This window comes from Cupressus sempervirens, chromosome 5 (assembly GCF_028749045.1).
Source record: "Cupressus sempervirens isolate cs-2001-9-10 chromosome 5, ASM2874904v1, whole genome shotgun sequence".
NCBI classification, from domain to species: domain Eukaryota; kingdom Viridiplantae; phylum Streptophyta; class Pinopsida; order Cupressales; family Cupressaceae; genus Cupressus; species Cupressus sempervirens.
Genome location: NC_143122.1, coordinates 874,565,532 through 874,578,767, shown reverse-complemented (window position 1 = coordinate 874,578,767; position 13,236 = coordinate 874,565,532).

Genomic DNA, 13,236 nt, shown 5'->3' with positions numbered 1-13,236 from the left:
ATGCTTGAAGTTTTGCTAGCTCCTTTGACTTGGGTGATTTTAGGTGGTTCTTATTTTTTCACTTCCTCCCTTGTAGTTTTAGTCACTGATTTCTTAAGTTCATCTACACTCACCAATATAGGGTTGACACACAATTTATCCTATAGTGTAGATTGATCAAGTATCTTTCTCAAGTCTTCCTCTATTAGGGGATTAATGTTCTGAACAGTGAGGTTAGAAACATCCTTTACTATCATAGTTTCAATACTTACACTTATTATTTGTGGAGGGCTAACATTCGGCATTTGTGTATCTTCTATACTTTGTTCTTGTTGTTTCTCTTTCTCTGTTGTTGCTTGATCATTTACATTCAATTCAATACCTCCCTCCACTATGCCTTCATTATTGAAATCATCTTCATCATCTTTAACCTCAATAGGCTCTTGTTCTCCTACTTTGACTATAGCGAGCCCATATGTAATTTTCCACATCTATCTAATCTTCCTTACAACATCTTTAATTTATTTTGTAATATGTTGAATGCTCTTTATTTAGGAACAAATCTAACAACATATTTCTTTATGCTATTAGCTATATATGCCTTTCTAATTTTAGGCATAACTTAAGTGATGGAAATTTCTCTAATTTGTCTTTTAGTATCTAAACAATAGTGTCATTTTTTCTCAACTCTTTCATATAGGCTTTTAGGTATGGAGTTGTAATCTCTAAAGGAGCTTTCTTGAAAGTAGCCATCATGGCATATATTTCCTCCTCCACCTGATTCTTTTCAATTTTACCAAGATTTTCATAATCAATGTGAGAAAATCTTGATAAATCTGCATTATTTCTAACATTCTCACATCAATTGTATAGATCTAAAGATGGATAATCACTCACCACTTGGAATTGGTTGTTGTCATCAGATTCAATACTTTCCTCATCAATTTCAGCCTGAACAATGTATTTTCTCCTTGGTCTTTTCTGTGCTTCACCTTCCCTCTCTATAGGTTTGGTTTCCTTTTTAGTCTTTTATACAATGACATGTGTACAGGCCCTTGTGGTAAGTGTTTCAGGTTTGGGCTTGCTTGGTTGAGCAACCTTCTTAGGTCTTATCACTATTTGTGCCTGAGCCTTTCTCTTCTTTTGATCAGTAGAAATAGGTGCTTCTTCAGCTTCTTCTTCCTCGGAACCTTCTACAATTTTTTTTCTTCCTCTTGTTGATCTTCACCCTTTTCTTTATGTCAATACAAGTGGTGCTTGAATCTGAGTGTCTTCTTCGTCTTCATCATCTTCCTCTCCATCTTCCTACTTGGCACCTTCACCAAATTTTTCTTTTAGTTTCTTTACTAGTTTATCCTTCATTTTCATGATAGAGGAAGTCTTCAACTCCATAGTAATCTCAGAATTGGCCATCTCATAGTTACCAAATGTTTTTGCATCTTTGTCTATTTCTTTTACAAGTAATGATTTTATTACCACAGAGGCCTCATCAACATTAATTTCATAACCTAATGCCCTTAGCCATCTTGCCCTTGGAATTTATACTTGAACAAATGTGTAATCAACATCAACAAGGAAACAAACATCATCATAATTTTTTTCCACTAATGACACTAGAATTCTTAATCTCTTCTACATGGATTGTTTGAAATCCTCAAAATAGCTAGTCATTACCGACTCAAAATTTTTACTTATTGTTCAATGAACTCTCCTATTTGAATAGTAATAGACCTATTTGTCTTTCATGCAATAGTACCATATGTAGGAAATGTGTTCTAAACATAAAAGAAGATACATATCAAAATAGATTTGAATATATACTGAGAACTCTTTTTTTTTCATTATTTCTCCTAGGTTTTAAATAAATTGTTGTAGTTGCAGCTTGAAAAGATCATATGTGTGATCCTTCTTCACAATCTTGTAACCCATATCTACTACAATGCAAGGTACATTGTTCAATCTTCTTGATTTGTAAAACTTGTAAGGAAACTTGGTAAAACTTGTACCATGGAAGCCTTCAAAGCCATAGCCACTACTAAGCAATACATGTGAACAAGCATGAACCCACACATCACATGTTATAATTCCAACCTTCACAAATGCTCTATTGGCTAAACTGTCAAGCCTTGTCTCACTCAACTCTTTCCCTTTTTGCCTTCTTCTCACACAACAACTACCCTTGTGATTGTTTATATAGTAGCAAGTCCCAAAAAACCATCAAGTGGTATTACGTAAACCATGTGCTAAAACCATGTGCTACCTAATCCATTGACCAAACATTTAATATTAAAAATTTAATTCTTTTCCCCAATATTAAATAATTAAATGAAATATTATCACAATGTTTCAATACAACTCATCAAGTATATCCCATGGGAATCTTTACATGTTGCACTTTCATCTAGGTGAAATATTACATAGTAAAATAAAATAATGAAATGTAATAATATTATGCAATGTGTGCAACACCCATTATCTCAACAATCTTCCACTTTTTGTACACATTGCATAGGGTCGATCCATAGCCACATAAATGAACAAGGGAACAATCCCTCCTAGCACATCCACCATATGGATCAAAGTACACCAAGTGCTCTATCCTAGTACCTGTAGCAAAATTAAAGTATCCAACGTCTCAAATATGAATGATCTCACCTCCTATTGTGCCACTACCACTAAACATACATAGAAACAATCCAAAGAGGAGGTCACCCAACCCATTGCATTAGAATATCATAAAATCTCATACGAACTAAAAGACCAAGAAAAAAAACTTGATCCAAAGGTAATCGCATGTATCCATAATTGTCAAAATATCGATAGCTGAAATAGCATCCACAACAATTGTCAAACCCATCCAACTGCCCATACTTCCAAAGGTATACCAAATGAATCTCACAATCATCAACATATCCAATATATAACCTGCAATAACAAGCCTCAAGAGCAATACTTTCCACATATATACCAAGAAGCTCCCACTACAAAATATAATGTCAAATTTATAACAATTCCACTGACAACATCTTAAATAAGTGAATCCATGTAGTCTCAAGGATATCCACAACACATAAACCAATAATCTTCAAGAAAAACTCTCATAGAAAGTCTCCAAAACTCTCCTAAGTTCTTGAAAACTAACAAAGGAAAGAGATAAAGGAATAACCATGTCATCTCTCACATGACACACATAAGCACAAACCAATGATCACAATCTCTAACCAATCTCAAATCCAATGTAACAAAAATCAAACATCCAATAAGACAACCAAGAGCAAGAGAAACCATGTATCTTCTACACACACTTCTACATGTAAACTATGCAAGTATGATCTCTTCCATAAAACCCCAACAAGAAGCCTCAACAACACCCAAACCATACTATATAAGTAATAATGGATCTAGGACTCTCACAAGAAGATCAAACTCATAAACCATTCCTAATCAAGGAATATGCCCAATATAAAACCATCTCCCAAACTCAACCAGCATAACAACATATGCACATGGAGATAACTAATATTAAACCATATATTAATAACATTTGCAAATTGTCAATGGACTAAAAAGCTTCATAATAAACTAACAATGGGCACGGTGAGAGAGAGGGATGGAGCGAGCGGGAACTGCAATTTGAATCATGTTGTTTCGAATCTGGAGAAAGGTGGGAGACAGGAGAGGACGTCTGCAGGAGGGCATGCAGCAAGCGCAGGGCAGGAAACAGAGGAGAAAGATGAGGATGCCTCAAAGGATGGGGACCCACGGGTTATGTTGCCCCATCTAGGTGAGAAGATTCCCCCTCCCCCCCATGTCGGCAGTGGGCCGTCTGGGGCATGGGGACGTTGGTCGAATCTATTCGGGATAAAACCATCAGGTAAATCGTCTTTCCCAAAATTCATTGACAAATCTGATAAGGAGAAAGGTATTTTTGCTCTGGAAATCCCTAGGGAAATTTTTGACCACAATATCCTAAGCATGGTGAACACTCTGGTAGGAAAATTTGTAGGGCCAAGACCTAATATTGATGTAGTGAGGACATTTACCAAGAGAAAATGGGACCTTAAAGGGCATGTAGAAGTGACTGCTATGGCCAAAGGCTTCATGTCTTTCGAGTTCTCTTGCTCAGAAGATTTTTCTCGTATACTATGTGCTGGGAACTGGTCTTTGGGAAGATCCAACCTAATATTGCAAAAATGGACATCCAACTTGGATTTGAACAATGATTTCCAATCTCAGGTTCCAGTTTGGTTAAGACTTCCGAAACTTCCTTTGGAATATTGGCATGAGGATGTCTTTGATGGCATAGCCAGGACCTTTGGAGAGCTCCTCTCCATTGACCCTGTCACAGCAGCTAAGAAAAGATTGAACTATGCAAGAATCTATGTAGGAGTCATCGAAGGCTAGGACATGCCTCAAGTTTTAGAACTACAATCTCGTCTGGGAAACAGATCTCAAAAGATTGACTATGAAAGTGTGCCTTTTGCTTGTTTCCATTGTAAGAAGGCTGGCCACAAGGTTGGATCATGCCCACTTTTCAAAGGGAAGAGTATGGTGGGAAAGGCTCGTCCACAAGGGGGGATAAAAGATTCTCTAGATCCCAAAAAAGAATGGAGGAAAAAAGCATCGCAAGTCAAGGCAAATGGAGAGGCAGAAGGAAAAACAAATACTACTCCTAATGCGCCCCAAGAGGAACCAGGGCCTCCTCGGGTGACTGGAAACGTAGGAGGGGGAGAAGAGAAAGGAGTGAAAGACGATTCAACACCTCTCCCCAATGCGAAGGAATCTGAGAAGAAACCTGAGGAGACAGGTGAAAATATGACTCTTCCCCCTCTGGATTCTCAGGAGGATGACTTGAAACTATCCTTTGTCCCGAACTCCATGGAAGAACTAAAGGAGGGGGAACCCATGTCCCAAGACCCTAACCCGGTGTGTTGTCCCCCCCCTTCAACAGTAAATAGAATCATAGAGAGGCTGTCTGCATCGACAATGGAAGATTTGGCGAGAATTGATGCTTGGCTGGACAAAGGACTAGAGGGAGAAGAGAATCCCTGGACAGAAGTCAGGAGTAGAAAGAAGAAGAATAGCAGGGACCCTTCTCCGGTATCTCCCCCTTCTACTAGAAGCATGGCCAAGGCTGATCTCAGCCACAAATCTAACCTAGTGGGAAGGAAAAACAAGAATGAAATTAGGAAAGAGGAAGCCAGAAGAAACATTAAGGATGGTACGCAGCGCACCATCCAGGAAGCATGTTCAGTAGTTAAATCATGAAGATCTTATCTTGGAATATTCGTGGACTCAATGGAATCCACAAGCAAGAAGTTATTAGAAATATGATAAGGGACCAAAGGCCTGATGTGTTTCTTATCCAGGAAACTAAAATGAAGAAGGAAAGGATGGAAAATATTAAGTTCAACAATAGCATGAAGGGCATAGCCTCTAACTCTGAAGGAGCGTCTGGAGGACTGCTGTTACTTTTCAATGATAAGTATTTCAATATAGTAGCTGAGTATGATGAAGTTAACATTCTTTTCTGCAGAGTTCAACATTTGCACACCAATGATTCCTAGTTTTTAGTGAATATTTACGCCCCCAATAATAAGAGAGATAGAAAAAACTTCTGGACCAAAGTTGGTAATATGGTGCAAGATTGTGACATTAAAAAAGGTATAATCATGGGAGACTTTAACACACCGCTAGAAGATAAAGAGAAAAAGGGAGGTATGCCCCCGGATTGGGAAAGTAAACAGGATCTTTCTAACTTCATAAATAATCTGGCCCTTATGGACGTAGAGCTTAAGGGCGGATCCTTTACCTGGTCAAACAAGAGAAAAGGCCATGATTGCATTCAGGTTAGGCTGGATAGAGCTCTTATATCTTTGGACTGGCTTCAATCCTTCAGCTGTAGACTATCTCTGCTTCCCAGAATTGGTTCGGATCACTCTTCCATTTCTCTTTTAGTTTCCCCTCTGGTACACAGGAGATACCATCCTTTCAGGTTTGAGAAAATGTGGACCTCTCACCCTGACCTCCTAGATAATATCAAGAAATGGTGGGGGATAGAGGTGGAGGGCTCAGCCATGTTCAGAGTCACCAGAAAACTTAGCAATGTGAAGAGGATGATTAAAATTTGGAACAAGTCTGATTTTGGTCACATCTTCCATGAAAAGAAAGAGTTATTTGATAATCTAACTATTATCTAAGATTGCATTTAGAAGGAAGGTTACACTGAGACCAACAGGGTTTCGGAGCTCAAGACCCTGTCTGAAATTCATAACATTATTAATAAGGAAGAAAAATTTTGAAGGCAAAGATCGAGGATCACCTGGCTAAAGGAAGGAGATTGGAACACTAATTTTTTTCACCTAACCACCCTCAAGCACCGTGCTAGTAACAGGATCTATGGTATCAGAAAGGGGAAGGAGCTGTTAACTGAAGAATCTGCCATCTCGGAAGAAGTTGTTTCCTTTTTCTCTAGCCTTCTCTCTGAGGACCCAATGCTTTCCATTTTAGACCAGGAGGATTTTTTACACTGTATCCCTCAGCTCATTCAACCTATCCATAATAAACAGCTCAGTGCTATTCCTAATGCTTCGGAAGTTAGAGAGGCTCTCTTTTCTCTGCCTGCTGACAAGGCTCCAGGCCCAGACGGTTTTCCCACTTTTTTCTTCCAAAGGTTCTGGCCGGTGATCATGGGAGAGGTTGTTCAGGCTGTCCAAGAATTCTTTGGAGCCAAATCTATTCTCAAGGAGCTAAACTTGACTTTTGTGGTTCTCATTCCTAAATCCCCTGGGGCAGACTCGTTGGACAACTTTAGACCTATTAGTCTGTGCAACTCACTCTACAAGATCATCTCTAAAGTTCTCACTTTAAGAATGCTCAAGATCTTGCCCATGATAATCTTGCAGCATCAATCGGGTTTTGTTCCAAGGAGACAAATTTTGGATTCTGTCCAGATGGTGCACGAAGTCATCCACTCTCTTGAGGCATCCAAACGGGAAGGTATGTTTCTCAAACTGGATCTTTCTAAAGCTTATGACAGGGTGGAATGGTCTCTCCTTGGGAAGGTCCTCTCGACTTTTGGCTTTGACAGTAAAGTTTGCAAAATTATCTCTCAATTGGTGTCCACCTCCTCCTTGGCTGTTCTGGTTAATGGAGTCACTTCTAATTTTTTCAAACCTTCCAGAGGCCTTAGACAAGGAGACCCCCTTTCGCCCATTTTGTTCATCATTTTAGCTGAATGCTTAGGAAGGATTATAGACTATAGAAAGTGTGAGGCTTGTATCAAAGGGATCCTTCCATCCTCTAATTGCGTTCCCTTCACTCATCAGCAATTTGTTGACGATACTATCTTGGGGGGGGAAGCTTCAGTCATAGAGGCCAGAGCCCTGAAGAAGATTCTTGATACTTACTCCAGTGGGACAGGTCAGCTGATTAATTGGAACAAAAGCTCGCTCTTTTTCATCAACACCTCTGATTTTAGACAAAGAAAAATCGCCAGGATTCTGGGTTGTGGGGTAGGCTCTTTCCCCTCTACCTATCTTGGTCTTCCTTTGGGATCCTCACCCTCGGAGTCTTTTTGGAATGTTATTTTGGATAGATTCAACAGGAAGATGGCTGGTTGGAAAGGGGTCTCTCTTAGTCAAGCGGGGAAATGCCTCTTAGTCAAATCTTCTCTTCAAAATCTGCCAATCTACGCCCTGAGCCTCTTTGGAATTCTGAGGAAAATAGTTGAAAGAATGGAGAAAATTCAGAGAGACTTCCTTTGGAATGGTAATGAAGGGAAGAAAAGATACCCTCTTGTTTCTTGGGAGAAGTTTTGCCTCCCTAAGAGGTACGGAGGTCTAGGCATTAGAAAGATCACTCATCTCAATAAGGCTCTCCTAGCTAAACAAATATGGCGGATCTTCAGTAGCACCGGTGAATGGAGGGACACCCTGGTAAACAAGTACCTTAGAAGACCCACTCTTCTTTTCACCCTTTTTAATTAAGATATCCCAAAAGGATCGAACATTTGAAATGGGATCATGAAAGCCAGGGACCTGGCTAAGGCCAGGATATCATGGAAATTGGGAAATGGGAAGGACATCCAGTTCTGGTCGGATAGATGGCTTTCCCAAGATCCACTTATCAATAACCCTGTTTTTGAGATATGGATGCAAGCTTGTACTGATCAAATTGGGTCCAAAGTTTGTGATTATTGGAATGGCCAGGAATGGAGTGACCTATCCCTCATCTCTGAGGACTTGACTCCTATAATGCTTATGCTCAATTCCATGATTCCTATCAATTTGGGGGATGAGCTGGTCTGGAGGGATAATCCCAATGGAAGATACTCTGTTGCCTCAGGCTATAATTCCCTTTGGAGATTAAAAGAGAAGGCCCCTTGGGCGGAGGCTTGGATTTCGGGTCTCACTCCAAAGATCAACATTTTTTACTGGCTGGCTCTTCAGAACAAAATCCTTACTCATGACAATCTCATGAAGCGAGGACATGTTATGCCCAGTAGATGTCCCTTGTGTAAGAATCAGGCTGAGACCGGAAATCACATTTTCATCTCATGTGACTATGCCAGGGAGGTGTGGAATTTCATCACACATGATAATGAAACCCTCTGGTGCAAAACGGATAATCTCATGGATTTTTTCCATCAGTGGAAAGGTCTATGTAAGATTGCTGGTTGGCAGGATCACTCGGACTGGATTTTACCCCATTTTTGCTGGGGAATTTGGAAGGAAAGGAATAATAGGATATTTAGAGACAGAGAGGAGCCGGCTATAATCCTTGGCAGGAAGGTCTCAAAGAATATAAAGGAAAATCTCCAAGTGTTGAAGGAGGAAGAAGAAGAAGAAGGGGACAGAAAGATAGCTAAAGAAAAAGACAGGAACCTCAAAAGGTAGGATGCTAGCTGGCTTCTCCCCCCAGATGGTTGGTCAAAAGCCAACTTTGATGGGGCTTCTAAGGGTAACCCAAGCCCTTCAGGTTGCAGTGGAATCATAAGAAATAGCTATGGGGAGGGAATAGCTGCCTTTGCTTCCCCGCTGGGAATCCAGACTATTCATCTGGCTGAAGCAAGAGCTGCGAGTAAGGTGGTCAAGTTGGCTTTTGAAGCTGGGATTACTAAACTCTGGCTTGAGGGGGACTCCAAAAACATTATTAATACCATTAATGGTATTTCCCCTCCCTCATGGACGATTGCAAACATAATTGCTGAGACTTGCGCCACTCTCACAAAGTTCTATAAGGTCCACGTCACTCATGTTTACAGAGAGGCAAACCCAGTCGCTGATTGGTTTGCTAATAAAGGGATTAACACCACCAATAATCTGACCTGGCATGCCGGAAAAGATTTTTCGGCGGAGGCAAAGTTGCTCATCGACCAAGATAAAATCTTGGGAAGGACGGCTCAAATCCAATGCAATTATGGATAAAGATTGCTTAATGAATGGTAAGTGCCATTATTGGCATCGTGATTTTCACCAGCAAAAGGGGTTTCCTCTGACATTTTGACACGTTCGAAAGGACGATACCATTATTTTTAGAAAGGGGTATTTTCACGGGTATCATAAAAGAAACATCACCATTTTTTCGAATGCAAATAACTTGCACAGTTCAGAGTTCATGAGAATTGTGGAAGTTGATCAAGTAAACATGACGGGTGAGAGGAGCAGAAAGGAGCCAGTGGGGGAAGTTCAGAAGTGGAAGAACAAGGCCAAAGTTTGGAGAGAGCTGGAAAAGGGTGGGGTTACTAATTTCTTCGAGAAACTTCATGGCTCGGATCCTGAGATCACTAACAGCATGGTGAATTCGTGGAATAATGGTAAGGTTAAGGTGAACGAGGTCTACTTTCAAATTATAGAGGATGTGGTTGCTGAAGTCACGGGGATTCCGATGGAGGGGCATAAATTCTTCAGAGACAAGAAGATGTCTTCTAATGCAATCAAGGATTTTGTGAAAAACACTGAAGAGCTGAACAAGCTAGGCAAGAAAGAGTCATTTTTTGTTACGGATACTATAAAGAAGCTCTGGAGGTATGTTCTCTATGCTATCATTGAATATATAACCCTAGACCCCAGGTTTGATAGGGTTAGGACTCACCATTTTGTGATTCTAAATCATTTTCGCTATGGTAGTAAGATCTCCTTCCCGTATTATCTTTTTAACTCGATGAACAAGGCCATTTCTAGTTTTAAAAAGAAAGCTACCGTCAACCCGACACTGCATGAGGGTCTTCTGCTTCTAATTCATGAGCATTTCCATGCTCAAACCATTAGCAAAAACCCTATCCAGGGAGCGGATGTTGACAAGAGCGGCTCCAGTTTTTCCTCAGATTCTGACGATGTCGAGAGCATCAGCTCTGATGAGGTTTTTGAGCATTCAGGTAAGAAGACTAAAAGCCATAAGAAGGATTACCCCTCTATCAAATTACCCAGCAGAAAGAGCCCTAGAGGTCATACCCCAGCTAAAATTGGCTCTGCTGAGGTGGAGGAGGAAATGGATACTGATGATTCTGACAAGGTTTCGAAGGAGGAGCTGGATGAGGAGAAACTGAGAAAAAGACAGAAGAGGGAGGGAGAGAGCATGGAGCGCTCCAGTAGTCAGGGAAAGGATTCTTTTCCCATTCCCCTCTCCCCTATACATCCTCAACCTCCTTTGGAGGAAAATGACAACTCTGGATAGATTGAGGTGGAAGTGCAAGTTAATAACAGAATGAAGGCTTGGAAGAACTTCAATGTGAGAACAGCCACTATGGGAATCTACAGAGAGGCGATGAACCCCCAACTCCTGGTGGACGACCTCGAGAAGCCTAGACTCAATGAGCTAATTGACCTGGCTATGGTGGCTATTTCTGATAATGCAAGAGAAACGGGCATGAATCTGTTGAACAATGCCCGCAATAGCATGATCGACAACTTCAGATCAATTAAATGGCTTTTCCATGAGCTTGAGGATGTCAGAGATAGGGTTTCCCAAATGGAAAAAATCAAGAGCAAGACAGGTGCAGAAAGCCAAGGCGACCGGAACAGCTGGGAGACTCTGATGGAGAGGAGAGTAAAAAATATTGAGAACTACAATCACAACCTGGCAAGTCAAATGATCTCCCTCCTCGCTTCGATCAACGACAACATCCTCTCTCTCTTGGAAAATCTCAAAGACAGGAACCAGATGGAGGAAGATGATAAACAGAACAGAGACAAAGATAAGCTGGATGTGGATAAAGCCAAGGACAGCACTATGGAGTAGGATTTGATGAACGCCCAGGATCATAAGGCAGAAGAGCAACAAGAGTGCACTGAAGCTGCCCAGACCATGATCGAGATGGAGAAGTAGTCTGCTAGGTTGGGTCTCTGTCCTTTGGTTTTTGTTTCTTCTGGCTTTGGCTTTTTGTCTGGTCTCTGTTTTTCTGGTTGGTTCTCTGGCCTTTTTAGTGGGCAGTTGTTTCGGGCTGGGCCTTTGGACTTATTTTCAGCCGTAAGGCTTATGTTTAGGCTGGGCATTTTTTTGCTTATTTTCAGCCTTTCTTGTTGTTAAACTTATGGGTTTCAGGACCCCTTAAAACCTGTTTACCTTATCAAAAACTAATATTAAACCATCTCTCAAATGAACCCTCTAGAACTGACTCATGTACTATAGGTCAAAATCCATATCCATGAAAGATAAGCATAAACATAATGCACCTGAGAGAAACAATGGGCTATACCTCTCAAGTAGAAAATCATCGAGTAGACCAAAAGTGGGAAATGAGAATGCTCATCAAGATATCCAAGTCTCCAACCAAGACTCATCTAAGAACAATCTCCTCTCAAGTCCATATCAGGTGGATGCCCCTTAGACTTCCTACTAAAACCATCAGCCATCCTAACAAATACTTCTCTAATTAAAGAGAAATTAGCATCACCACCATCTCTAAGTATCCATGAGCACCTATAATCAATCAATCCATGTCAACTCCAAATGCAACATAGTAACATCATGAAGTATTTAGCTTATGATTAATGTACTCAATACCAAAAAACTAAACCAAGATCATTGCCAAAGTTTCAACCATGGCCTGGGAACATAAACATGACAACATGACCTAACCATCTCAACTAAAGAGATAACATGCTCCATATGAACATACTATAATAGGTCAAAACTCTAAACACATATCAATAGTATACCATAAAATTAAAATAAAACCATCCTAACACCAAAGATAACATGTCAAATGAAAGCATAAACCACACCTTTACCAAGAACCCCATAAGTTTTCAAGGTACAACCATCTCCACATGCCATGAAAATAACTAAGAACCCCATGAGTCCTCAAGATCTAACCATGTTCACACACCATGAAGATAACCAAATTCACCATGCAATAAATATATTAATGCCAAAAAACTCCCACTCAAAAATGGTACCATGTCACCTATAACATCATAAAATCCATCTCTGAAATGAAGATCCTTTAGGTCTACACTTACAAAACTAAAGCTTTAGTACCAAGTGAAACCTAGATCTCCAAACCAAGAAGATACAAACCAAACCAAAAAATAATCTCACACTATCACCTTATCACTATCACAAGCTCCCACTAAATCATGTATCCAAGCTATCCATGACATCATGATAAAAAAACCATCATTTAACCATGAGAATCAACCAAGGTATTGAACCATTAAAGAACTCAAAGTGAATATCATGATCTCCTCAAAAGAAATCAAATAACCATGATCCTCAACCAAGAAGATATACCACCATAACCAAATCAAAAATCCAAACCAATCAAAATCAAGAATGCACTTATATATCCAATCATGGCATGCCAAAATTCATGACATCATGATCACATCCATTAACTAAAAATCTAATTTTCAATGTTCCTAACCCGTCAGTGTAAAATAGTCAACCACAATCTTCCACCATGATTGTACCTGGTAACAACATCTCATCCCTTCTACATGATGAAAAATTAGCAAATCATGTGACTTAGGGCATAGACAACCCATATCCATGCCATAAATGCAACTTGTAAGTATAGACTTCTTACAACACTACACAACTTATAGACCCAATAAATCATCATACATATCCAAACCAAACACTAACCATATCATCATGAGACCAATCTGAAATATGAACTGAGTATGCAATGGCATCAAATTTAAAATTTCAAAAATATACAATGTCATAAACTCACAATGCTACCATGGTCAATATATATCATAAACTATTTAGATTAATATATCACCAAATAAACCATGCCAAACCTGTACA